This window comes from Triturus cristatus, chromosome 9 (genome assembly GCF_964204655.1).
Source record: "Triturus cristatus chromosome 9, aTriCri1.1, whole genome shotgun sequence".
In the NCBI taxonomy this organism is placed as follows: Eukaryota; Metazoa; Chordata; class Amphibia; order Caudata; family Salamandridae; genus Triturus; species Triturus cristatus.
Genome location: NC_140592.1, coordinates 725,867,166 through 725,892,963, shown reverse-complemented (window position 1 = coordinate 725,892,963; position 25,798 = coordinate 725,867,166).

The following is a 25,798-nucleotide window of genomic DNA, read 5'->3' as shown; positions in this document are numbered from 1 at the left end:
CTCCTCCGATGACGCCGCTCACTCGACCTCGGTTAACTTCCTCCTCGACCTTTGGTATTCCTCACGACCTCCGTCGGCGCCCTCTCACGACCTCAGGCGGCTCCGGGTACGACGTCTGCTTCTTCAGTCAGCGCCGCTTCTCCACCTCGGGCTCCAGGTCTTAGGCTACTCGACGCCGGACTCCAGGGAAACCAGTTTCCAGGTCAGGATCTTGCTGCTTTCTGCTTCTAAGGCCTGTTCCTGCTGTCCAGGTCCTTAGGATGAGTTTTTCTGGCTTCTTCCCACACAGGGCTACAGGCTGGGATCCATCAGTAGGGACAAGTATCAAGGGTGGGTTTATGGACCCCACTCCAGGCACAAGTTTCCACCCCTGCTGCTTCACTCCTTCCTCCTTCACTGTTGTGCTGCTCTCTCTTCACCAGTCAGGTGCCAACTGCCAGCTCCAACTGCCCACTCTCTGTCTTAGCTTCCCAACATTCTAAACCGCCTCCAACTGTCACAGGGTTCTGGAATGTTCTGGAAGGTGCTAGCAGGTTCCAGTGGATTCTGGGGATGTCACAGGTGGCCACCATTTTGTGCTCCAGGCCCTCAGACAGAAGTTTCAGGGGTAGGTAAAATGGCTCCCTGAATCTGCAGCAACACTAAAAAGTCTGGTGGTTCCCAAAAAGGAAAAATTCAAACAGGGTTTGAGGCAAAAGTGGGACAAAATAAATAATGATGAGGAGGGACCACCCAAAGGGCTGACAGGTCTAACACGCGTCCCCCCCAGCTGAAAGTGGGGAGAGCTACCCAACCCCTTGGGAGTTCTCATCACTAAGGCGGAAATACCTTGAGAGACCGTCTGCATTGGCGTGGTCCACTCCAGGCCGATGTTCCACCTGAAAGTCCATCCCCTGTAGGGAAATAGACCACCTCAACAACTTGGGATTCTCCCCCTTCATTTGCATCAGCCAACGAAGGGGTCTGTGGTCGGTCTGAACTAGGAAGTGCGAGCCAAACAGGTATGGCCGCAACTTCTTCAGAGCCCATACCACTGCAAAGGCTTCACGCTCTATTGCACTCCACTTCTGTTCCCTGGGAAGTAGTCTCCGGGATAGGAAGACCACGGGTTGATCCAGACCCTCTTCGTTGAGCTGCGATAACACTGCCCCAATGCCATGTTCTGATGCATCTGTCTGGACAATGAACTCCTTGGAAAAGTCTGGGGCCCTTAAGACCGGGGCCTCGCACATGGCTTTCTTCAATCTCTCAAAGGCTTGCTGACAAGCCTCCGTCCAGACTACCCGTCGAGGTTGTTTCTTGGACGTGAGCTCCGTGAGGGGGGCTACGATGGTACGGTACCCCTTCACGAAGCGGCGGTAGTATCCCGTGAGGCCCAAAAATGCTCGGACCTCAGTCTGTGTCTTGGGGGGTTCCCAGGCCATGATGGCCTCGATCTTCGCCTGGAGGGGTTGCACCGCTCCCCTACCCACCAAGTGTCCAAGGTACACTACCGACCCCTGCCCGATCTGGCACTTGCTGGCCTTGATCGTCAATCCAGCTTGTCTCAGGGCCTGGAGAACAGCTTGCAGGTGACGCAAGTGATCCTCCCAGCTGTTACTGAAGACGGCTATGTCATCCAGATAAGCAGCAGAGAAACTCTCCATTCCGGTGAGGATCTGGTTTACCAGGCGCTGAAACGTGGCAGGTGCGTTCTTGAGCCCAAAGGGCATCACACAGAACTGGTAGTGGCCATTGGGCGTGGAGAAGGCTGACCTTTCCCTTGCTCCATCAGTCAAAGAGATCTGCCAGTACCCTGAAGTAAGGTCAAAGGTACTTAGATATTGGGCAGCTCCCAGCCGGTCAATCAATTCATCCGCCCTAGGGATCGGATGAGCATCAGTTTTGGTCACTGAATTCAGTCCCCGATAGTCCACACAGAACCTCAGTTCTGGTTGGGCACTCGGTGGTGCAGCTTTTGGTACTAACACCACCGGACTGGACCAGGGGCTGCTAGAAGGTTCGATCACTCCTAGCTCCAGCATCTTAGTGACTTCACTGTGAATGCTGGCCTTCACCTTGTCTGACATCCGGTAGATCTTGGACTTCACAGGTGGGCTGTCTCCTGTGTCCACGTCATGGACGCACAGGTGAGTCCTACCCGGGACAAGGGAGAACAACGAGGAGTACTGCCCCAGGACCTGGCGACAGTCCTCCTGCTGTTCAGGAGTTAGAGATGGGGAGAGAATCACTCCCTCCACCGACCCATCCTTCTCTTGAGACGCAAACAGATCAGGGAGAGGCTCGCTTTCCACGTCCTCCCCTCCGTCAGTCACCATCATCAAGATGACTTCGGGCCTCTCGTGGTGGGGTTTGAGGCGGTTGGCATGCAGCACCCGCAGGGGCTGACGAGGGGTCTTCAGGTCCACCAAGTAGGTAGCCTTACCCTTCTTCTCCAACACCTCAAAGGGTCCTGACCAGCGATCCTGGAGGGCACTAAGCTCTCCGGGTTCGATCACCCACACCTTCTGGCCAGGCTCCAACTCCACCGGGTGAGCATTGTGGTCATACCACGCCTTCATCACTGCTTGGCTGGCTTCCAAGTTGTCAGAAGCTTGCTTCCACAACTTAGCCATTTGGCTCCGGAAGGCCAGCATGTAGCTCACCACATCCTGGGGAAGCTTTCTGGGAGTTCTTTCCCATCCGTCTCTCACCAGGTTGAGAGGTCCACGTACAGGGTGCCCATACAGAAGCTCGAAGGGGCTGAAGCCCACTCCCTTCTGTGGCACTTCCCTGTAGGAAAAAAGTAAACAGGGTAGGAGGACGTCCCATTTCCTCCGCAGGCTTTCAGGCAGACTTCTGATCATGCCTTTCAAGGTTTTATTAAACCTCTCCACCAGACCATTGGTCTGGGGGTGGTAAGGAGTGGTGAACCGGTATGTCACTCCACACTCCTTCCACATCGCCCGCATATACGCTGACATGAAGTTGGTCCCCCTGTCGGACACAACTTCCTTGGGAAAACCCACTCGGGTAAAGATTCCCATCAGGGCCCTTGCCACAACAGGTGCTGTTATGGTCCTCAGAGGTATTGCCTCTGGGTACCGTGTGGCATGATCCACCAGAACCAGGATAAACCTGTGACCAGCTGTAGTTGGCGGATCTAATGGACCCACAATGTCGATGCCCACCCTTTCAAAGGGGGTGCTAACGACAGGAAGTGGTTCCAGGGGAGCTTTCAGCTTCACCCCTGTTTTCCCACTGGCTTGGCAAGACACACATGTCCGGCAGTAGGTATCGGACGACACTTTCATCTGAGGCCAATAAAAGTGTGGGACAAGACGGGCGAAGGTCTTGTCTTGCCCCAGGTGTCCTGCCAATGGTATCTCGTGAGCCAACTCCAGAAGGAAGGCTCGATAACGTTGAGGAACTACCAAGGCTCGTGACGATCCATGTAGGGGTGCCTTGGGTTCACTGTAGAGGAGGCCATCCTCCCAGTAAACACTGTAGTTCCCTTCAACGTTCCCTGCTGCCTGGGCTTCGGCCTGTCGCCTCAGCCCCTCAAGGGTAGGGCACTCCCTCTGGCCCTGGCAGAATTCCTCCCTGGACGGGCCTCCCTCCACGTGCCACTCGGCCGGGATGGGTAGGTCCTCCAGGTTGGTAACGTCCCCCTCCGCAGACTCCTGGTCCACCACCTCCGGTGGCCTATCCGTCCTACGGGGTGGAGACGCCGAGGCAGGCTCCTCCTGTCCTCGGTTCTTCCCTTGACTGGCAGCTGGCTGGGCCTTTGTTCCAGGCTCCAGCCGAAATGAACTCCCTCTTCGGGTAGTCGCGGACCTTGTGCTAACACAGGCCCAGTCAGGTGTACCCAGCATCTCGGTGTGAGTCCGGTATTCCACCTCCTTCCAAGCGTTGTGCTCCATATCATTCCCCAGCAGACAATCGACTGGCACGGCAGGGCTTACGGCAACTCGAAGTGAACCTGCAACCCCCCCCCATTCAAAGGGAACCTCGGCCACTGGATAGTGGCCTGTTCTGCCGTCAGCCATCGCGGCTGGGTGGAGTACATCGGGAATTACCTGCTCTGGAGACACCAGTTGGCTACGCACCATAGTCATACTGGCTCCTGTGTCTCTCAGAGCCTCCCCTCTTTGGCCGTTGATGGTGACCCACTGCCCATACTTTGCGGTATTTGCGGGCACCTGGATCTTAGGAACCATCTCCCATTCTCCCAGGGACACTAAAGTGACACCCGCCCACTCCCTTCCCTTAGTTAAGGGCATCTCCTCCCCGAGCACTGCACTAGCTACTCCGGGGGTCTTTCCTCCAGTGGGAGGGGGTGGTCGTTTCTGGCACTTCGGATCTCCTTTATAGTGTCCAACGCCACCGCACTCGTAGCAATGGACAACCCTTGGCTGCTGACTCTGGCCAGGATTAGGGTTTCTGGGCAGGTTAGCCTTAGAGGTGAATCCTGTTCCCTTCCCTTGGAAGTTATTTTGGGGGCCTTTGGAGAACTCCTTTTTCTTTTCCCCTCCCTCTTTCTTCTGGGGGGCGCCCTGTCCGGGCTTTTGAGTATCCCCTCCAGTCCCCCTTGTGGACACCCGGGTACTAGCCCAAATGTCTGCCTCCTCAGCAAGCTTCCGGGGACTGGTCAGCTTGCTATCCACCAGGTGTTGCCGCAGTTCAGGGAAACATTTCTCGAGCAGGTGTTCCTTCAGTACTAGGTCAAACAACTCCTCGTAGTTCCTCACTTCACTGCCCTGAATCCAACCTTCCATTGCCTTCTTCGCATAGTCCAGGAAGTCCACCCAATTCTGCGTGCCCAGCTTGTGACTACCCCTGAACTTCTGTCTGTACTTTTCAGGTGTTAGTCCAAACTTTCTGATGAGCGCCAGTTTCATGGTGGGGTAGTGGGTTTGCTCATCCTCTTCGAGGGCCAATAAAGCATCCCTACCAGCTGGAGGCATGTACTTATACAATCCCCCTCCCCAGTACTTCTCTGGTACCCCATGGGCCCTCAACGAGACCTCATAGGCTGCTAGCCACTTGGCGATATCATCACCCACCCCATAGCTAGCCACTATGTCCTTTGGCAGGTATGGTTTAGATTCCCTGGTGATCTCTTGGGTTTGGCTGCCACCATTAGGAACAGGTTGTGCCCCGATTCTCAAGATCTGAAGATCTATTTCTTTCAGTCGCAATTCATGGGCCATCCTCTGCTCCTCCTTCTCCTTTTCCAGCCTTGCTAAGTCCCATGTGAGCTGTCTTTTCTCCCTCCGGTCTGTTAGCTCCACTTCAGACAAGCCACCGCTAGAGGCACTGCTGCCCTTCCTAGAAATGGTTCTGGGCCCTGCTGACAGGTTCCCCACCTCAGGTTGGTACATCTCAGCCCCCTCAGGGTCAGGCTCTCCATCCCTGTCTTCCTCCTCAGCCTTGCTTTCTCGGCGTGCCTCCCCCCAAGCCCTTAAGCTAGTTTGGAGTGCACCCTTCTTTGCTCCTGGGGGGCAGTACACCCCCTCCCGCTGGCAAAACTCCCTGAGTTGGGCCACAGTGTACGTTTCTAGATTTTCTAGTACAAACTCCATCTTGCCCACTCAGGTTAGAGGACAGGTTTTGTGCAGTAACAATGCAGGGGGGTACCTTTAATAATACCTCCTCCCACCACCAGAGTAAATTTGGAAAAAACAAAAACCCACAATTAGGAAGGCCGCTTTTGAGAAAACTCCCGGTGTAGGCCTATGGACTACCCACAGTTATTGTTGAGTATACGTAGGCACAGCTCCATCCCACCACTGAACACCAATTTATGTTGGAAACAGCCCACTCCCACTCCGCAGGGTGGTGGTGGACTCCCCGAACACACTGTGGTAGCTTGGCTCGAGTGGTCAGGAAACAGGCACCGTGCTAAGCATACAATATACCCAAACAATAACCATGCGTGCATCCGTTCCAAAAACGACTCTACACCGTAAAAATTATGAAAATATTCTTCTTTATCTTTTTCTCTCAGTTGCTGATTGGAAAAATAAATAAGACAATCACAATATACAAATTTAAATAGTGCAGGTCAAATAAATACTGTCTGGAGATTCAATAAATAGGGATGATCATAAATACAAGGGACATAAATATAAGTGCAGGTAATACAGGCAATTAAATATTCTGAGGCATTAAATACTGAACCAATAAATATTGTACACCAACAAGTCCTGTAGACCAATAAATATAGTGAAGCAATAAATAGGCTAACACAATAAATACAGTGCCCCCAATAAATAATTAAAAGTATACAGCAGCACTCATGTAATCAGATCACTTTTCAATTCCTAAGGGCTGATTTGGCCCAGGCACAGCTTGTAGGGTTGTGGAAGGCTTGAGGGGTACTACTCCCTGGCTGGGACAAGGCTGAGGCCTAAACTGAGGTAGATCAAGGGGGGAATACCAGTGCCCTGGCTTTCTCTCTCCACACAACCTCTCTAGGTTAGTCCCAATTCACCCCTGGCACAGTCAGGTTGGTTCCAGCACCTCCCTAGCCCCTTAGAGCAGTCTCTCAGGTCTCCACAGGGCCTTAGGCGCCCTCTACTCCACTTACTGCCCTTTTTCTGTTGTTCCGACGCCGCTGGAGTCGTGTCGATGCCGTGAGGCGGTTCCGGTTCGGTCTCGGCGGCCTCGGCACAATGTCAGTTCTAGACGACGCCGGTAGGCGGTTCCGGTCCGATGTCGGCGGCCTCGGTTCGATCTCGACCTCCGATTCGACGGCGTCGGGCAGTCTCTGCTCGGTGTCGACTTCGGGCGGCTCCGGTCCGATGGTGCTCTCGGATTCGATGACGTCGGCCGGCCTGGCCTCGATGTCGACTTCCGGCGACTCCGGGGTGCGATCCTCACCCCCGACCTCCGGTGCTCCTCCTCTCAGGTTCCGGGCGACTCCGGAGTGCGATCCTCACTCCCGACCTCCGGTACACTTCACCTCGGTCTCCGACGACTCCGGAGGGCGGACTTCACTCCTCCGATGACGCCGCTCACTCGACCTCGGTTAACTTCCTCCTCGACCTTTGGTATTCCTCACGACCTCCGTCGGCGCCCTCTCACGACCTCAGGCGGCTCCGGGTACGACGTCTGCTTCTTCAGTCAGCGCCGCTTCTCCACCTCGGGCTCCAGGTCTTAGGCTACTCGACGCCGGACTCCAGGGAAACCAGTTTCCAGGTCAGGATCTTGCTGCTTTCTGCTTCTAAGGCCTGTTCCTGCTGTCCAGGTCCTTAGGATGAGTTTTTCTGGCTTCTTCCCACACAGGGCTACAGGCTGGGATCCATCAGTAGGGACAAGTATCAAGGGTGGGTTTATGGACCCCACTCCAGGCACAAGTTTCCACCCCTGCTGCTTCACTCCTTCCTCCTTCACTGTTGTGCTGCTCTCTCTTCACCAGTCAGGTGCCAACTGCCAGCTCCAACTGCCCACTCTCTGTCTTAGCTTCCCAACATTCTAAACCGCCTCCAACTGTCACAGGGTTCTGGAATGTTCTGGAAGGTGCTAGCAGGTTCCAGTGGATTCTGGGGATGTCACAGGTGGCCACCATTTTGTGCTCCAGGCCCTCAGACAGAAGTTTCAGAGGTAGGTAAAATGGCTCCCTGAATCTGCAGCAACACTAAAAAGTCTGGTGGTTCCCAAAAAGGAAAAATTCAAACAGGGTTTGAGGCAAAAGTGGGACAAAATAAATAATGATGAGGAGGGACCACCCAAAGGGCTGACAGGTCTAACACTTCCACATTTATTTAACTAATGAATAGGTGTTCATACTTTGACGCCTTTCGTGATTTAGGAAATTGGGTAGCCAAATATAACATAACAATACACCCATAGGTAAATATTTGGATTATGCTACAAATGGACGTTGACATATGTCGCTATTTAATGATACCTCATTCTATTTCTTTAATTCCCTGTGCCAGCTATCTGTTCAGCTGCTGGCCTGGAATTAATGAAAGTATGTATGTGATTATTCTTTATATTGCACTACTGTCACCTTTTACATGTTTTTCGTTGATTATATTGCTTCGTCTACTCTAGTTTGAATTATAGCTAGTGATGTGTGAATATTTATTTACAAAAAAATGAAATGATTTATTAAAAAAAAAGAAATTGATCTACAATTATATATATTTTTATAAATAAAACAAAAGCAGATAATAATTCACTGTTCTTTTTCTGTGGTTTTTGAGAGGTTATCTTGTCACAGGGGTTGTTTTTCCTTGTATTTTGAATTGTATATTCCCTGCTACTCTACCCCACTATCTATTAGTACAGGGACCCTCTGATGTTCTTATTGTTCAGTTCCTGGCACGTTGCTGTGAGGGTTTAAATGCTCTAGATTCTGATTGCTAGATCGATTCTGGAGAGTTTCTATTTCCATTTTTACTTTACTTTTCCTATTATTCTTAGTTTCTATTCAATTTTCTGATCCTTTCTGTTGTTTTTTATTATTTTTTCTTTATTTTACTTGTCATTTTTTCCACACTACTATCCTGATTTGTATGAGTTACACCTACTCACCTTTCCATAATAACTTTGTGTTAATATGGATAAAATTAAAACTTTTGGTTTTTCTGATGAGGACTTTGCCAGATTAATAGGTGATAATTCTTTACCAGGTGGCATGGCCCCTCCCAACAAAGGTGAAAATGAAGAGTGGTTTAGATTACTAAACCTTAAAAAGAAAGCAAGACGTGCGGAGTCCCATGCGGAATTCATGATAGAATACCTAAAAGCAGGAGTGATACCCAACGGTCTCAGAATTAGAAACATCCCAGGCCTCTTTATTGAAATAAGGAAGTTTCTTGAGCGTTGGTCACTTATAGCCAATAAATGCTCAAGAGACCTTATGATTCTCATTATCGAGACAGCCAGAGAAGTAGTTGAGGTACTTATGAAGGAAATCGCTGAGTTATAAGATACTATGAAGAAAAATAACCCAGTAGAAGAGGCTAAAAGGAAACTTGATGATATTAATACCGAATTGAGTTCTTTCAGTGATTATCTTATTAAGAAAAAGACCGAAAAATTGCGCAAAGATATAAGATTCTTCTCTGAGGAGAGAGTTTATCCATATTTAGGAGCTCATTATTACAATGGCTCTAGAGATTACATCAATCAGCCTGATCACCAATATTGGTCCAGCAAGAGAATTTTAACATTCTCAGATACGTCAGGCTCTGAAGGGGAGGACATCCATGGGTCTTTTGATAACTATGGCAATAGAAGAGGTGCCTTTGAGGGACAGAGAAGAAACCCCCGTTTTTTAGGCAACGGACGTGGGAACATGAGAGGGAGATACAGAACACAGGAGAGGGGGCGATACCAACATACAGAAAACAACCCCCCACAATTCCTCCAAACCAGACGAAATCAATATTGGAGAGAATAGATCCCTCACCCCAAGCTGAACTCATCCCTATCTTTAACCTCTCAAGGACCAGACTAGATATCCATGTTGAGGATCTCCTTGCGAGAGGCCTTTCATTTGTACCCAGTACTGGTCTTAATCAGTTTGAACTAAATCAAGACTTGCAATCTTTTTTCCGAAAGGTCCGCCTCAATAGATTTTTTGAAAATCATGATACACGGGAAATTGAGAATAAATCGGGACTGAAACCTAAGTCCATTTTCACCCCCAGTCTGGATGAGGTTGGCCCTGAGGTAGGGATTTTCGAAAAAGTTGTCAACAGGAAAATCAAACAAATGATGCGATTTGTACCCAAACCGCCCTACAACCTGACCTATGATGAATACCAAGCCATGAAAACTCTTGCTAATAATAAGGAAATCACGATCAAACCGAGTGACAAGGGCGGTGGTATCGTCATTATGGATTGTGACCAATATAAAACTGAAATCAACAAAATGCTTAGTGTCCCTGAGAATTATACCAGGGTGATGAATTATCCTGATCAGAGAATTAAGAAGAATATCCTTGACATCACCAGAAGAGCTTTAGACACCGGGAGTATCTGTACACAAGAATTCGAATATCTTAATAGAGAACATTATCAGATCCCCATTCTCTATGGCCTCCCCAAAATACACAAAAGCCTGGATAGGCCCCCGTTCAGACCCATAGTCTCCACTATTGGTTCACTTACGGAACCACTCTCTAAATTTGTGGATGTGTTCCTGGCCCCCTTAGTCAGCAACTTACCCACATTTATTAGGGACACAGGAGACCTTATTACTAAGATAGAGGGCATTGAGTTTAATGCTGTCACGGACATTCTGGTCTCAATGGACATAGAGGCTCTATATTCTAATATATACCCTCACCGGAGCTTTGGAGGCTGTTAGAAGGGTTCTTAATGACTGTACTAATAACTTGGACAACCTTTTCATTCTTGAGTGTCTGGCTATTGTTTTAAATGAGAACTACTTCGAATTTGATCAAGTTATATACAAACAGACACTGGGCATCAGTATGGGAGCCGCTTGTGCCCCCAATGTGGCCAACCTGTACATGGGGGTTTTTGAGAAGAGGTTTATATAAAATGAGGTAGCACCCTTCTCGGAGAATATCACCTACTACTATAGGTTTATTGACGACATCTTTTTTATTTGGAGGGGACCGGAGGAGCAACTCTCTGAATTTATTCTTTGGATCAATCTTTGCGATCCACATTTGAAATTCATTTCTAAAACGAGCAAAGAAAAAATTGAGTTCCTGGATATTTGGATAGAGGCCATTGAAGATCAGATTCAGGTATCTTTATATACTAAACCTACGGCCCGCAACACCCTCCTCCAATACCATAGCTACCACCCTCGTAGCCAGAAGGATAGTATCCCCTTCAGCCAGTTCCTGCGTCTCCGCAGGAACTGCACGTGTATACAATCCTTTAAAGAACATGCAGAGACCCTCAAAAACAAGCTAAGGAATAGGGGATACCCCAATAGAATAATTAAGGATGCGTACAAAAGGGCCAAATATTACAATCGAGACACTTTGCTGATCACCAAAAGTAGAAATATCCAGGAAAAACTGGTCTGTGTTACTAAGCACTCCAACTTTAACAATAAACTCCGCCAAGCGATCAATTCTTCATGGCATATCCTGAATTCTGGTAACCAACAGAAAGATCTACCTAAACCCATTTTTGCCTTTCGCAGGAATAGAAATTTGCGAAACGTATTGGTGAAATCAATTTTGCCTACTGAAAATTCTTTGATCCAACGCTCTATTACGGGTGCTTCACCTATTTTTGGCTCGCATAAGTGTGGCGGATGCCAGGCATGTGCTTTTGTTAAAACTACTCCAACCCTTGAATGGGGTAAAAAGACTTTCTCCTTTACAGAAATGTCGAACTGCAGGACTATGAATGTGATCTATTTAATCTTGTGCCCGTGCGGCAAAGGCTATGTGGGTGAGACGAGCAGAGAGATGCGTGTCCGCTTTTGCGAACATAAATCGTCCATCAACAACAAACGTGCAGGAGCTCTTTTAGTCAAACATTGGATTGAAAAACAGCACTTAACTAAAGACCTTAAATGGTTAATCCTGGAACGTATAAAAACACCTAAAGATCGCAATACTGAAGCACTCAGGAAAAAGAGAGAAGTTTTTGGGATATTTACTCTTCAGACCTTTGACAATGGACTCAATGAATCCCTCCCCTGGGAAAATGCCATCTATTGATATCTTGATGTGAATTATAGCTTCTTTGAATTAATTTCTTGTGAATATACAGTCTTCTGTTACCTTGATTTCCTCAATACCTCCACAATTTCTTATCAGGGGCATCCATATAAGTAGACTGTATGATCCCCAGTATCTATTCTAAATATATCTCTGTAAAATGATACTTGTTCTTTATTCTTGAACTCTGATCCTTTCTGTTTTCTCTGGGGGCTCCTAATTAATTGCATCGATTGTTTTCTTAGTTGCACCGTTTCAAGATGGCGGCCGAGGATATATATTGCACTGGCCAGGAACCCGATTCTCTCTGACTGGTTTTAATATCCATCTAACTATACCGTAATATTTCCAGGATCCACTATAAATAACCCGTGCAAAAGGATATTTTTGTTCCATGTCGGAGCACGGACACTTTTTTGGTGTGGCTCATTATTCTCATTGTTCTTTTCTCCACCTACGCCCTTCCCAAGATGGCGCCCGCGACCACACGCTGCATTAGGCTGTATATCCGATACTCTCGGACTCGTTCTAGCATCCGTCTAACGATACTGCTATATCTTCAGTATCCACATTAAATAATCCCTGTTAAAAGGATATTTTTGTTCCAAGCCGGGGAACAGGCTTTTTCTTGTAGTTTTACATTAACTTCGTCGATCTCCCCTCCATTCATGCCCCCTTTCAAGATGGCGGCCGCTACTACACGCTGCATTAGGCTGTGAACTCGAGACCCTCGGATTCGCTTAATCGTTCTCAGGTGGGGCCTGTTTGTTTTTCCCGCCTCCACCCCCTGACCTCTACCTGCATTATTTAAGCGGCGCCCCTATCTGTGATCCACTTACTCAGCGGTGGGGTGACGAGGAATTTAACTTTGGCGATTTAATTCTTTTTCTAGTGAAGTAAGTTCTTGCTGTATGAACAGCCCAGCAATTGATTTTGTGAGCTTGTCTGGGGAACAACCTTTACAACGCAACTTTTACAACGCACTACCATTACAACGCATTTTTTACAACGCATAATCCATTACAACGCATGACATTACAACGCATGACACTACAACGCATTTTTAAAAACTACCTTTACAACGCATTCCATTACAACGCATACTACCATTACAACGCATACCATTACAACGCATAATATTACACTATACTATCCAACACTTACCCTACTGATGCACCCCCTGGAGTTAGAATAGTAATTTTTACCCCTATACTATCTATCCAACACTTACCCTACTGATGCACCCCCTGGAGTTAGAATAGTAATTTTTACCCCTATACTATCCAACACTTACCCTACTGATGCACCCCCTGGAGTTAGAATAGTAATTTTTACCCCTATACTATCCAACACTTACCCTACTGATGCACCCCCTGGAGTTAGAATAGTAATTTTTACCCCTATACTATCCAACACTTACCCTACTGATGCACCCCCTGGAGTTAGAATAGTAATTTTTACCCCTATACTATCCAACACTTACCCTACTGATGCACCCCCTGGAGTTAGAATAGTAATTTTTACCCCTATACTATCCAACACTTACCCTACTGATGCACCCCCTGGAGTTAGAATAGTAATTTTTACCCCTATACTATCCAACACTTACCCTACTGATGCACCCCCTGGAGTTAGAATAGTAATTTTTACCCCTACACTATCCAACACTTACCCTACTGTTGCACCCCCTGGAGTTAGAATAGTAATTTTTACCCCTATACTATCCAACACTTACCCTACTGTTGCACCCCCTGGAGTTAGAATAGTAATTTTTACCCCTATACTATCCAACACTTACCCTACTGTTGCACCCCCTGGAGTTAGAATAGTAATTTTTACCCCTATACTATCCAACACTTACCCTACTGTTGCACCCCCTGGAGTTAGAATAGTAATTTTTACCCCTACACTATCCAACACTTACCCTACTGTTGCACCCCCTGGAGTTAGAATAGTAATTTTTACCCCTACACTATCCAACACTTACCCTACTGTTGCACCCCCTGGAGTTAGAATAGTAATTTTTACCCCTATACTATCCAACACTTACCCTACTGTTGCACCCCCTGGAGTTAGAATAGTAATTTTTACCCCTATACTATCTAATACTTACCTTAAATGTAATTTAATATTATGCGTTGTAATGGTATGCGTTGTAAAGGTAGTATGCGTTGTAATGGTAATGCGTTGTAAAGGTATTTTTTAAAAATGCGTTGTAGTGTCATGCGTTGTAATGTCATGCGTTGTAATGGATTATGCGTTGTAAAAAATGCGTTGTAAGTGCATGCGTTGTAAAAGTGTGCGTTGTAACGTCATACATCCGCTTGTCTTGCTGTGGATTTAGAGTGAATCTTTGCTTGTGCTCTTCTACATAAATGTCAGATACTAGTGGTTTTTACTTCTTAAGCATTGTTGTCCTGTTTTTCTTGACAGACTATATTGAATATAGACCGATTTTTGGTCTGAGTCACAGCTAGACTGTTGTGGCATGTGACACATGAATTCGGACGCGCACAGCTTATTTCCGTACCGCCACTAGGATTATACCTGCATATACTCTGTAAGTTTTATGCAATTGTCTTTTTAAATCCATCGACTATTACTTTAAGGGGCTAGCTAGATATTAAGAATTTCGTCTTCTTACAGATAATATTGCATGCAGACTTAAGTTACAGTGCGAGTGTTGTGGCATTCTCCGCATGAATCCTGACCCTGGGAGTTTATGCCCCTATCGTTATTAGGACTCCTCCAACGTACCTTGTAAGTTTTGTGTAATCATTTTAATATAAGTATTCACCTTAGCACTAGGAGGCCATTGTGATTGAAGTGTATCTCCAGTCGTGACGATCTGCCTAAGACTTTTGAGGCTTATTATGCTTATTTTCCCTAGTTTTACCAGACTCATTACTGACTAAGGAACTAGATCTGGTACTCCCATCCCTGGCTGCATTCTAAATTCTGGGAAGATTCCTTCATTTTATCCACTTCTGGCTTCATTGGATTGCGAGTTTCCCTATCAAGATTACATGTGTGTAGTATGTTTTCCTTATTTGTGTCATTGCAGGGGTCGCACTTTTAGGTGACTTGTTATGATTCACCACTGAACTATTATTCCTCTGTTTTAAAATTTTTTTTTCAAATATTCACTTCTTTCTTTATGGACAATGGGTTCTCAATTACTCTTTCACCAATGGACTCTTACTATTTTCTGTTTCATTCAAATCTATATCCCTTTATTTCTATTCCTTAGCTCTCCACGTATTCTAGCAACTTGGAAGCATTATGTGCTGGCTAAATATATATTTTTTCGCATATGTGATAATTGATAACCTCGTTATCTCTTTCTCCACAGAACTTTTTTTGACGAGGCATAAAGCCAATTTATGTTAGTTATTTCTTTATTTTGTTGGTTTATTGTAGTACATTATATCTAGCTTCTCCGCCCTTGTAATACCAATACCGCCCTGAGGAAGGAAGACTCCGAAATGCGCATCGGCGCAATTGTGTATTTATTGGCGCAAATGTATGTTTATATGGTTTTTGTATTGTATTATTGACATTTGTATGTGATTATTCTTTATATTGCACTACTGTCACCTTTTACATGTTTTTCGTTGATTGTATTGCTTCGTCTACTCTAGTTTGAATTATAGCTAGTGATGTGTGAATATTTATTTACAAAAAAATGAAATGATTTATTCAAAAAAAAGAAATTGATCTACAATTATATATATTTTTATAAATAAAACAAAAGCAGATAATAATTCACTGTTCTTTTTCTGTGGTTTTTGAGAGGTTATCTTGTCACAGGGGTTGTTTTTCCTTGTATTTTGAATTAATGAAAGTATGGAAACGCACTCAAAAGAAGTCCAATTTTTTGTATTTTTCCATGTTTAAAAATAAATGCAGACAGGAAGCACATTGTTTTCTGTCTGTATTTATCTGTAAAAATCCCTATAAACTGAAAACTAGGAGCCCTAATCATAAACAAACGTTGGCAAAACCAGCACTCATGTCCTTGACAAGCCTCTGTTTTTATTGTATTTTTGGTAAAAGATGGGCGATAGACCATATGTATAAAGTAAATAAAAACAAAAATGATGTAGTGTAAAGGTGGAGTTCATATGCGTGCAAAAGAGACGAGTAAAAAGTCCCCCATTTAAAATATATGTAGGAAAAAAACATTAAATGAAAGCAGAAGTTGGAGACCTGCTTTCGCCTCAAGTGGGCTGCATTTTAGGTGAATGTGTATGTGTGCTCAACAAAATGCCATCACAATGAAGAGAGCCAATGACTGAAGTGGGCTGACCAATTGCCTCATGCCCTACACTGTGCTGTAGAAGGAAAATATGACTGACCTTTGAACAGACCAATGGATGAAGATAACTAACTGAAAGTCCCTGTATGTATATGTAAATATTTTATTATGGATTTTTGGGGAAACTAGTGAGAAGTCTCCAGGCAAGACCTAAAATACTTGTACCAGGGGTAGGTGGAGGGGCGTTCCTTTTTAGTCTCAAGAAAATACACATATATTTGTACTTTGCTCTTACCTCTATTGGTTATCAGTGCAATTTATGACGTGCACACATTTTCTTAGACTCGTTGTTAAACACACTCTAGTCTGCTGACTCAGACGTGTTTCTTTTTAACTGCTGCATGTCCTTAGTGTAATCCATTGTAGTGCTGACTGTTGCCCCTTCAATAACTGCCTGCACAGCCAAGGGTATCTTGTCAAACCTCTTGATCTGAGGAAAAGATTATATAATATTCCTGGCTATAGAATCAACCTGTGGAAAAATGGTGTTCCATGTCAGTGATGGGTGTACAACTTAAGTTCAAGAAGCTTGGATCTACATCATATACTCAGGATACCCACAAGAGATCCATTGAGTTAATTTGAATTAAATAGAGATTAATCATCGGGGCGTGGTCCTGCAGCGCTGCAAGATGGCCACATTGTAGGCGAGCTCTGCCGACCGAGCTCACAATCCTGAATGCCCCGTTCCCTGTGGGACCCATCTGGCCGCGACACCGCAGGCACGGCACCCTGCAGGCACCAGTGATATAGTGAATGCGGCGACAGCCCCGCATTGGAGCTGTGTTGGATGCAAATCAGAAGGGGACCACTGGGGGACTGCTGGGCGACGGCTGCGGCCTATCCGGGCCTAGTGGCAGGTGCGACGACATTGGCCCTACAAATGATGCTCCGGACTGCACTGATCCATAGTCCTCCTTCGGCTGGACCCTGACGCTACCGGGCGTAGTTGTTTGCAACGTAGGAGCAGCCTCGTAACACACCAACACACCATCCCTCCAGCGCGGCTCTAAACTAACAGATACACAGCGCTCCTTTAGGACCTACCAGCTCCACATGGCCATCCATCTTTCTAGGCTATGCCTGTCTAACCCAGTACACAGCGCTGCCAGCCCCCACCCATCCACAGACATGGGTAAGCAGGAGGGCAGGCAAACCAAACTGTCCTTCAAAAGGAAACGCAGTGCCAGAGAGGCAAACCCCGAGGTAGAGAGAGACGCTGCCTCCCACACCGCAAACAACGCCGAAGAGCAGGAATTGGACTTGAAAGAAATCCTGCTGGAGGTGAATTCCAGTTTAAAAAACATCGATGCTATATTAGATATACTTACCTCTTGCCTTAACAAGGTAAAAAACTGGGTAGATGTCCAGGGCTCACGGCTTGATCACATGGAGTCTTACGTGTCTGAAGCAGAAGACAACCAGGCTGCTACCTCTGAACGCCTCCTGCGTATGGACAAGGTGCTAGACCTTGAAGGCCAGTCGGGGCGCACCAATCTCCGAGTCGTGGGAGCTCTGGGATCTGTTGCAATCTCAAGAATGGAAGACTTTGTGGAAACCATGCTGCGAGACCTCTTCGGGATGGAACTATCCCCAGTCTTCATTGTTGAAAGAGCTCATAGGTCTCTGGGCCCAAAACCCCCTCCAGGTGCTCCATCTCGCCTGATCGTGGCCTGTTGAATTACAAAGACCGCGACACGGTTCTCAGGCTGGCCAGGGAACTGGGCCAAATCCAATACAAAGGAGACAACATATAAATTTTCCCCAACTTCACCATGGCGGTGCAGGCAGCCAGCCAGGACGTCCAGCCAACCAAACATCTCCTGCAGCAAATCAACATAAAGTATGCCATGTTGTATCCCGACAAGCTTAGAGTAATACACAATGGCAAAACGCACCACTTCACTGATCCAAAACAAGCCCTTCATTTCGCTAAACAACAGGTCAGGTCCTGCCGCTCCCAGGAGGCCTCAGCACGACCCTCGAAGGAGGCACCACTGAGTGACAACGATTAGCCGCAGGCTGCTATTCCTCTCTCAATGTCTTAAGGTGTCAAGAATTGCATTGCTGCTGAGGGGCCGTTGCTCATGAGGTCACTGATTGCTTTGTTCTTTACCTATATGGTGTGCCTCTCTCTAACACCATGATATTATGCCAATTGTACTGTACTACTGTATTATATGGGAACGCCTGATTGGACCTGCAGGGCACGCCGTGGTAATCCCGGCGGCTGGAGATCCACTCTCTATGGCTGACGCTCGGCCACCCGGCCTTCATGGCAGGTAGTTCGCGTGGAGATTCCACTGCACCTAAGGATAATTCCCAGATGTTACTGTTATGGGTAAGGGTACCTCAACCTAATTGGGGGGTTGGAGTGGGTGGGGCGGGCCAAGAGGGGTGGGATTGTTAAGGGGAAGTCCATTGAGATTTGTTTAATGCATAACAGAGTTGTTGGCTCAATGGCATGCACATACACCTCTTCCATCACCGCGCACACAAGTAGGGACACAGTAAATACCACCACATACACAACACGGCTTCCCTCCCTGGATGACCGTCGCTGCCCCCCAATGTAGAGATGGGCAGGGCAGCTGAACTCATCACATGGAATATAAGGGGTCTAAATGACAGAAGGAAAATCTGCCTAGTGCATACTTACCTGAATAGACACAATGTCAATATCTGCCTACTCCAAGAGACTCACCTCGCCAGCATCACTCTGCCTTCCCTGCTCACTAGGGGCTGGGGACTATCCTATTCATCCACATACTTCAACTATGCGAGAGGGTTCTGTGTCCTTATTCAAGGGGTCTGACTTGGACCACAACTCATTGCATCTGTGACAATGAAGGGGGATATATTATACTTGCTGGCACACTTTACAACCACTCCATCACCCTGGCCACCATCTACGGTCCCAATGTAGACAATCCAGACTTTTTTGCTAGGGTCTGGCATCTAATCGCAGGTTCTGGCCCGTGGACTGTTCTCTGGTGCGGTGCCTTTAATGTCCCGCTGGCAGACCTGCTGGACAGAGCTGGCAATTCCAGATGACCACACCCCCAGGCTACCTCGACCCTTGCCACGATCATCACAGGCAACCACCTCATGGACATTTGGCGAGACACACACTACAACGTGCGCAAGGGCACATGTTTTTCACAACTACACAGTGTGTGGTCTAAAATAGACTACTCGTTGGCATCCAGGGACAGGTTGCCCAGGCAGCCAACAGTTACCCACTTGTCACATACTCTCTCGGACCACACCCCAGTGCAATTGGTCCTCCAGCTCCCCCCATGCGCTCCCAGGCGAGTTTTCGTGGATGATTACCCTGGAGCATTCTTAGGGACTTGATCTTCAGAGAAGAGGTACGCGCAGGTATCCACAACTATTTTGACCATAATACCGGGTCGGTCAGCTCCCCTGCCGTGCTTTGGGATGCTTTCAAAGTGGTAATTCACGGCATGTATATAGCTAAACATCACGGTATTCTTAAATCTATTCGCAGGACGATCTTGAAACCGACATCTCTGCACTTGAAACCCTTTTTTTCCAGTCTAATGACGCCGGCATTCTGGCCAGCATATGGGAAAAGATGTCGCCATATCAGAAAGAGGCACTTAGAGAAAACCTCTTCCTGGAAAAAGAATCCCAAGCTCGCAGATAGGGCGAGGGAGATGACCCTGGCAAAACGTTAGCCAGGCTGCTCAGGAAGCCTTACACAGCATCCTACATCTCCAACCTCTTTTATTCTGATGGCCTACACTGCTCCTCTACCCCAGAACTGCTACAAATTATGGTCGATTTCTTCACCGATCTCTACGCCACTTCCCAGGTGACAACACGCCCAGATCTTCAGGCCTATTTCGATGCCATTGAGCTGGTATGGCTATCAGATGCAGACTGGGAGTTCCTGAACTCCCCCGTTACTGCAAGAAGGTAAAAAAAGCAATTGCTGGTCCCCGTCCAGATAAAGCTCTCAGTCTGGATGGGCTAACGGCCACTTTTTATAAAGAATACTCTGACATTTAGATCCCCAAGCTCCTGGACGTCTATCATGACGCCCTAGAGGTTGGCTCGCTTCCCCATCAATGCGGGAGGCTGTAATGGTTACACTGATCACACCGGACAAGCCAGCAAACCAATGAGATTCCTGCCATCCCCTGTCACTTATCAATATAGATAACAAAATATTTGCTAAGGTACTGGCAAACAGGTTGCAACTCCTGCTTCCAGTAATGAATGATCAGGCCTGATCAATCTGGTTTTATACCAGGCCGAGCTACAGCCCATAACCTAAGGACCATGTTCACAGTCATGTACTACCTGCATCCCCATACCCCTGCAGTGGCCACCCTACTCGATGCTACAAAAGCCTTTGACACTCTGGAGTGGGAATATCTGTTCCCATTGCTGCGCAGACTGGGCCTCGGCTCCAACTTCATATCACAGATTCGTCTTCTCTATGCCTTGCCCAGCACCTGAGTGCACCTCAACGGACAAATATCAGACGCCTTTTCGGTCAGTAGGGGCACGCGGCAAGGATGCTCACTTCCCCCTCTACTTTTTGCCATTGCGATGGAACCCCTGGCAGCACAAATCCGTCAACACCACACGAACCGAGGGCTAGGATTCACAACCCGTGGCCTCGTTATATCTCTATATGCGGATGACATTACTCTTTGTCGGGCCGATTCACTGAGCTAATTGGTATTCACAGAAGGCATTTAGTAGTAGTAAAGTTAGGATTCCTAACTTTACTACTACTAAATGCCTTTTGTGAATACCGATAGTCGTAAAGTTAGGATTTTGTCTCAGTTTAGTAGTAGTAAAGGTAGGAGTCCTAACTTTACCACTACTAAAAGCTTTCTGTGAATACCAAAAGTAGTAAGTTTAGGATTTTATCTCAGATTAGTTCTGTGAATCGGCCCCTATGTGAGTCACCCCGAACACAACCTTTCCCCACTAATTTGCAAAATCATAAGATTCGGGGGTTTATCCGGAGTTCAGATCAACTTGGCAAAATCTGTGCTATTCCCTTTAACGGGCGTCGCGGCTCCATTCCCTGTGGACTACTGGCCCATTAAATATTTAGGTATCCTTGTCGGCAGAAATGTCGAAGTTCTTTGGTAAGCCAACTTTGGCAGAGCCATGACCTGGCTTGAAGACTGAGTTCCACTGTGGTCAAAGCTCCCGCTGTCCATGGCGGGACAGATCGCCATTGGGAAAATGGTTGTATTACCTAAATACCTCTATCTATTCGTGAACATCCCCTTTCCAATCACACAGGCCTTTTTTCAACATCTCCGCTCTAACCTCATCAAGCTCGTCTGGACGGGGCAATAACCCCACATAACGTATGAATTATTAGCATTGCCACAATCACAGGGAGGGATGGGTGCACCAGACCTACAACTATAAGCGCTGTGTGCCCAGGCACACTTCCTGCACTATTGGGCCCACCCCACGCCTTTCCAACCACACGTAGCTGTAGGTTTCCCCATGGCTATTATCTATAGTGCTGTTTCCCCCATACAAACAGCCTACCTCAGAGATTGACGCCCCTCAATGTATGCAGTGGGCGTGTATTGGGATGGCACAACGTGCAGAAATTACACAACTTTATGCTCCATCCGTTCCAGTAGTGAAACATCCTTGCTGCCCTCCCTGCACGAAGGGGGTGCCTGCAGCCGCGCCAGTAAGCTTAACATCCACACCTTTGCAGACCTTTAGACGAACAACCAATTCCTCACCCCTCCAGATCTGGCCACTACTACATGCACACCCCTAGAGACCTTTTTGTATTATCAACTGCGAGCGTCATGCCGGGCGCTATACGACAGCTTCCCAGCTCCTCCAAAGACCCTTACAGCATTGGACCACATATACATGATCTCCCGAACCCGCAAGCTGATAACATCCCTATACAATCACATGCAGCGCACCGCACCCGCAACGGCCACACCGGCCTGGGAGGCTTGGGGAAGAGACCTTGTCCTCCCCCTAACTGACACCCAGTGGGCTTTCTTCTGTGGTCAGCTTAAGCTGTTATCCCCCAATTACAAATGACAACTTATGGTCTACGCTGCCACTCACCCCATGCGGACTTCGTTCACCTTGCTTGGCAATGCCCCACAATTGCTGTCTACTGGGTAGAGGTCTTCTGCATTATATGGAGGGTAGCAAATGTATTGGTATCCCCGTCGCCACTGCTGGGACTGCTGGGCTATGTGAAGGATGCGCCCCGCAGCTCCCGCAAACTTATTGCTCTAATGCTCCTCATTACAAAAGGCAGAATTGCAATACACTGGGGTGAAACACGGGCACCGCAAACCCAAGACTGAATCAGAGACATTACATATTGTCATGTTCAATTATCCAACTATTGGGACCTGATGCCTCTGAAGACTTGTCCCCGGGACATTTGGGAACCCTTTTCCACCTACCTTCACCAAACAGAACCCCCATCCTTGGTCCTAGATAGTCAGGATGAAGAGACTCTGCTTCATATCAAGCCTCCCAACACAAATCCAGCGTGCGATGGCGAATGCAATGCTGCTCCTCCCAGAGGATCTTCAACATTGTAATGTACTGACTTGAGTCCAAGACGTATTGGCACTGGAGGGGGAAAGGGGGGAGAGAAGAGATCCTTCTAAGACCCAGACGAGTTAGTATGTTTGCAACATCCTACTTAATTTTCTGAATTCATTGATTTAGTGCTGTTTACTAAACATTGAGTACAAGAAAGATAAAAAATGGAGAGGGAAGTTATTCATATTTTATTAGTTTTCTCATTTGGCTGACCAGATGTTCCATTAGGAGCATTGTCTCAAGAAGAAACTATGTAAGTAAGGGTGGCAAAGGTCAGAGGGTAGTAGCTACCAGTGGTGCAGCTGATGCAGAGGCCCCAAGGCCCAGGGGTGTAAGGGCCCTGTCTGTCGTGCATGGACTACATGTTAATTTTCAGGCCATCGGCCGTGATTTGTTTGGTAAGTAATTGCCTGGGGTCTGACAGATCCGTTTATTGTTGACAGGGCAGAAGGGAGCATGGGAGATAGAGGGCTGAAGGTAACAGTCACAGAGGGCAAGACAGGTCCCTTGCAGGCATAGGGATGCAGTGAAGCATTTTAGTTTACATGTAAACTTTCCCTCTTTCAATCTATCTCAATATCACTCACCTGTTTAGAGTATACCTGTCTGTCTACACCTATCTTTCTATCTATCTCTATTTCTCTATACTTATCTTTCTGCACTATTCTTCTACACCCACACTTGTCTATCTGTCCAGTCACATCTGTTGAAAGGCAAGAAAGGAGAAATGAGAGAGAAGGCTAGAAAGACCAGGGGCATAGCTATCAATGGCACTGAAGGTGCAGGGGCACTGGGGCCCACTTAATCCTGATTACTGCTGCATTTTATGACATAACCAGCATTTATGGGGGCTTCTTTCCCTGTTTGTACCGGGTCCCATGAAAGCCTTCCTATGCCACTGAAAGGGCCATTTGACGTAGAATGAAAAGGAATGCCAGTGGAAGGCCAGGTTATGTCTATATTGTGTTGACGCTGGACATATTAACCAGATTTGCCCCAAAGAACCACAAAGAAATATAGGAAATACCCAATTATCTCCAGAGTAAGAGAAGAATACAAAAACTTGCACTTGATTCCCCTATGAACAACATTGAAAAATCTTTTTTTTTTACCAATCACCTGGAGAGTGAAAGAAGTGAAAGTTCTTAATGCATCAGCACTGCTGGATAGTGGTGACTGTAGAATCATCATTGACCTAAACCGGACCACTAAAATATTATTCCTAATGGAGTTAAGAAGACTCTGGCATTATTCAAACTGTTGATGGTTCTAGAAGCTTCTTTACCACTGCAAGTATCTTTTAGAAATTATGCTGAAGTATTCTCCTTTGACATTATCTCCTTTCTTAACAAGGCTGCGATAAGTATAATTCCTTGGTTAAAGAGGTAAATCCTTATGCCAGTTGGTCTACAAGAAGTTTGGCTTCACAGTTTTTCTATAATCCATGTTATTCTTCATCAGGTTATTGGTCACCAAATGGTGTGATGAAGGATGCCACATCAAAACATAGTGTAGCTAAGCTTTCCTCCATGGTAATTCATTACCAAGTGTTTTCTTCAGGTTTTAACAAGCCCAAAGTGTACACACTTATTCCTCATAGTACTATTAGCAGATTTTGGAAAATATGCTAACTGTACAATCTTCTGCACCATTATTGTTTGTATGAAAGAAGGCTTCAAATCTCCAACCTTGTATTGATTACAGAGATGTAACTCCAGTTACTGTCAAAGATCATTATTCTTTATCTCTCATAAATCACAATCTAGAATCCTTCCAAGATGTACGCATCTTCCCTAAACTTGATTTGCAAGGTGTTTATCGTTTTTTACATCTAAGGGAGGAAAGCCTATTCTGGAACACATTTAACCATTTTGAATATTTTAAACATTGTGTTATGTCCTTTGGGTACTTCAATGCTCTCACCATTTTACAACACTTTAAAGATTCAATATTTTCAGAGGAATCAATTTGTATTGCTCCATTTGAATAATATTTTGTTTTTTCGCGGTACATCAAGAACATGTGAGATCGATGTTAAAGACTCGAGAAACAACAGGATATAATGCTGAGCAACGTGAGTTGAAGAAGTAAGGGGTTGAATACTTCTGCATTTTCTATGGATTCAAAGAAAGTATCAGCAATTTTAGAATTGCCCTTGCTTACTAAAGTAAAAGAGACTCCGGGATTTCTTGAGGTTGCAATTTTTATTGTTAATTTATTGAGCGCTTCTTCAGAGATAAACAGTAATACCTCTCATATTCGAAAGAAGGACAATCTGAAAAGAGGTGAAAGGGGTGTTTAATACACTCAAAAGGATATTTACTAAAACACCAACTTTATGTCATCTCCATACATCTATGAAATTTATTGTGGAAACAGATACATTTGAAAGTGCTGTAGGGTCAGTGTTGCAAAGTCAAGAATATGATGAACAAGAACATCATGTATTTTATTTGTCTCATGTTCTGCCAGTCAGTGAACAGATTTATTCAGTTCTTGAAAGGGATCTTCAAACCATGAAGTTGGGTTTTTACTGAATGGAGACATCTTTAGTGGTCTGTAGAGAACTTTTTAGAACTGAAACCAATCATTACACCTTGTAGTGTTGACAAAATCTTCAATGCAGGAACAGTCACCAAGCTCAGGGAGTATTGTTCTTTGCACAGAATGATTTCATTATTACTTACATTGCTGGTACCAATGATGATGCACTGTCTTGTTGTTATCGACAGCCATCACTCATTCATGATCTACATGTGATTCCTGCTCATCGTTTGGTTGGAATTGTTCGCTCTTTCTTAGACGTAGTTAAGATGGCTCAAGAAGAGTGGTGGCTCCTCCGCAATAGCGGAGGAGTGTCGCCCGACTGCCTTGCCAGCAAATGACAAATTCAACGATGCTCAAGCATCGTTTTATTTTTCGTTTCTCAGCCGGTGCATGGAGGGACATGGCTGGGAGAGTGGAGGAGGAGTGCGTGTGCATTCCCTAAGTGCTCATGTGGGTTTGGTCAGCCGTCTCAGGCCGACCAAAACACACATACGCACTTGGGTTTCTCAAGCCCGGCTGCATTGAGCCGCCAGGCTGGAGAAACCCCCACAAACTCCCAGGTCTCAGCAGGGCATCTTTCCTGCCTGCTCAGACCAATCCCTGTGCTGCAGCACAGGGATTGGCTGGGAGTCTGTCCCAGGGGCTGCTGTGTCCCAGGAAGAAGAGACCAGCAGAAACAACGCAGG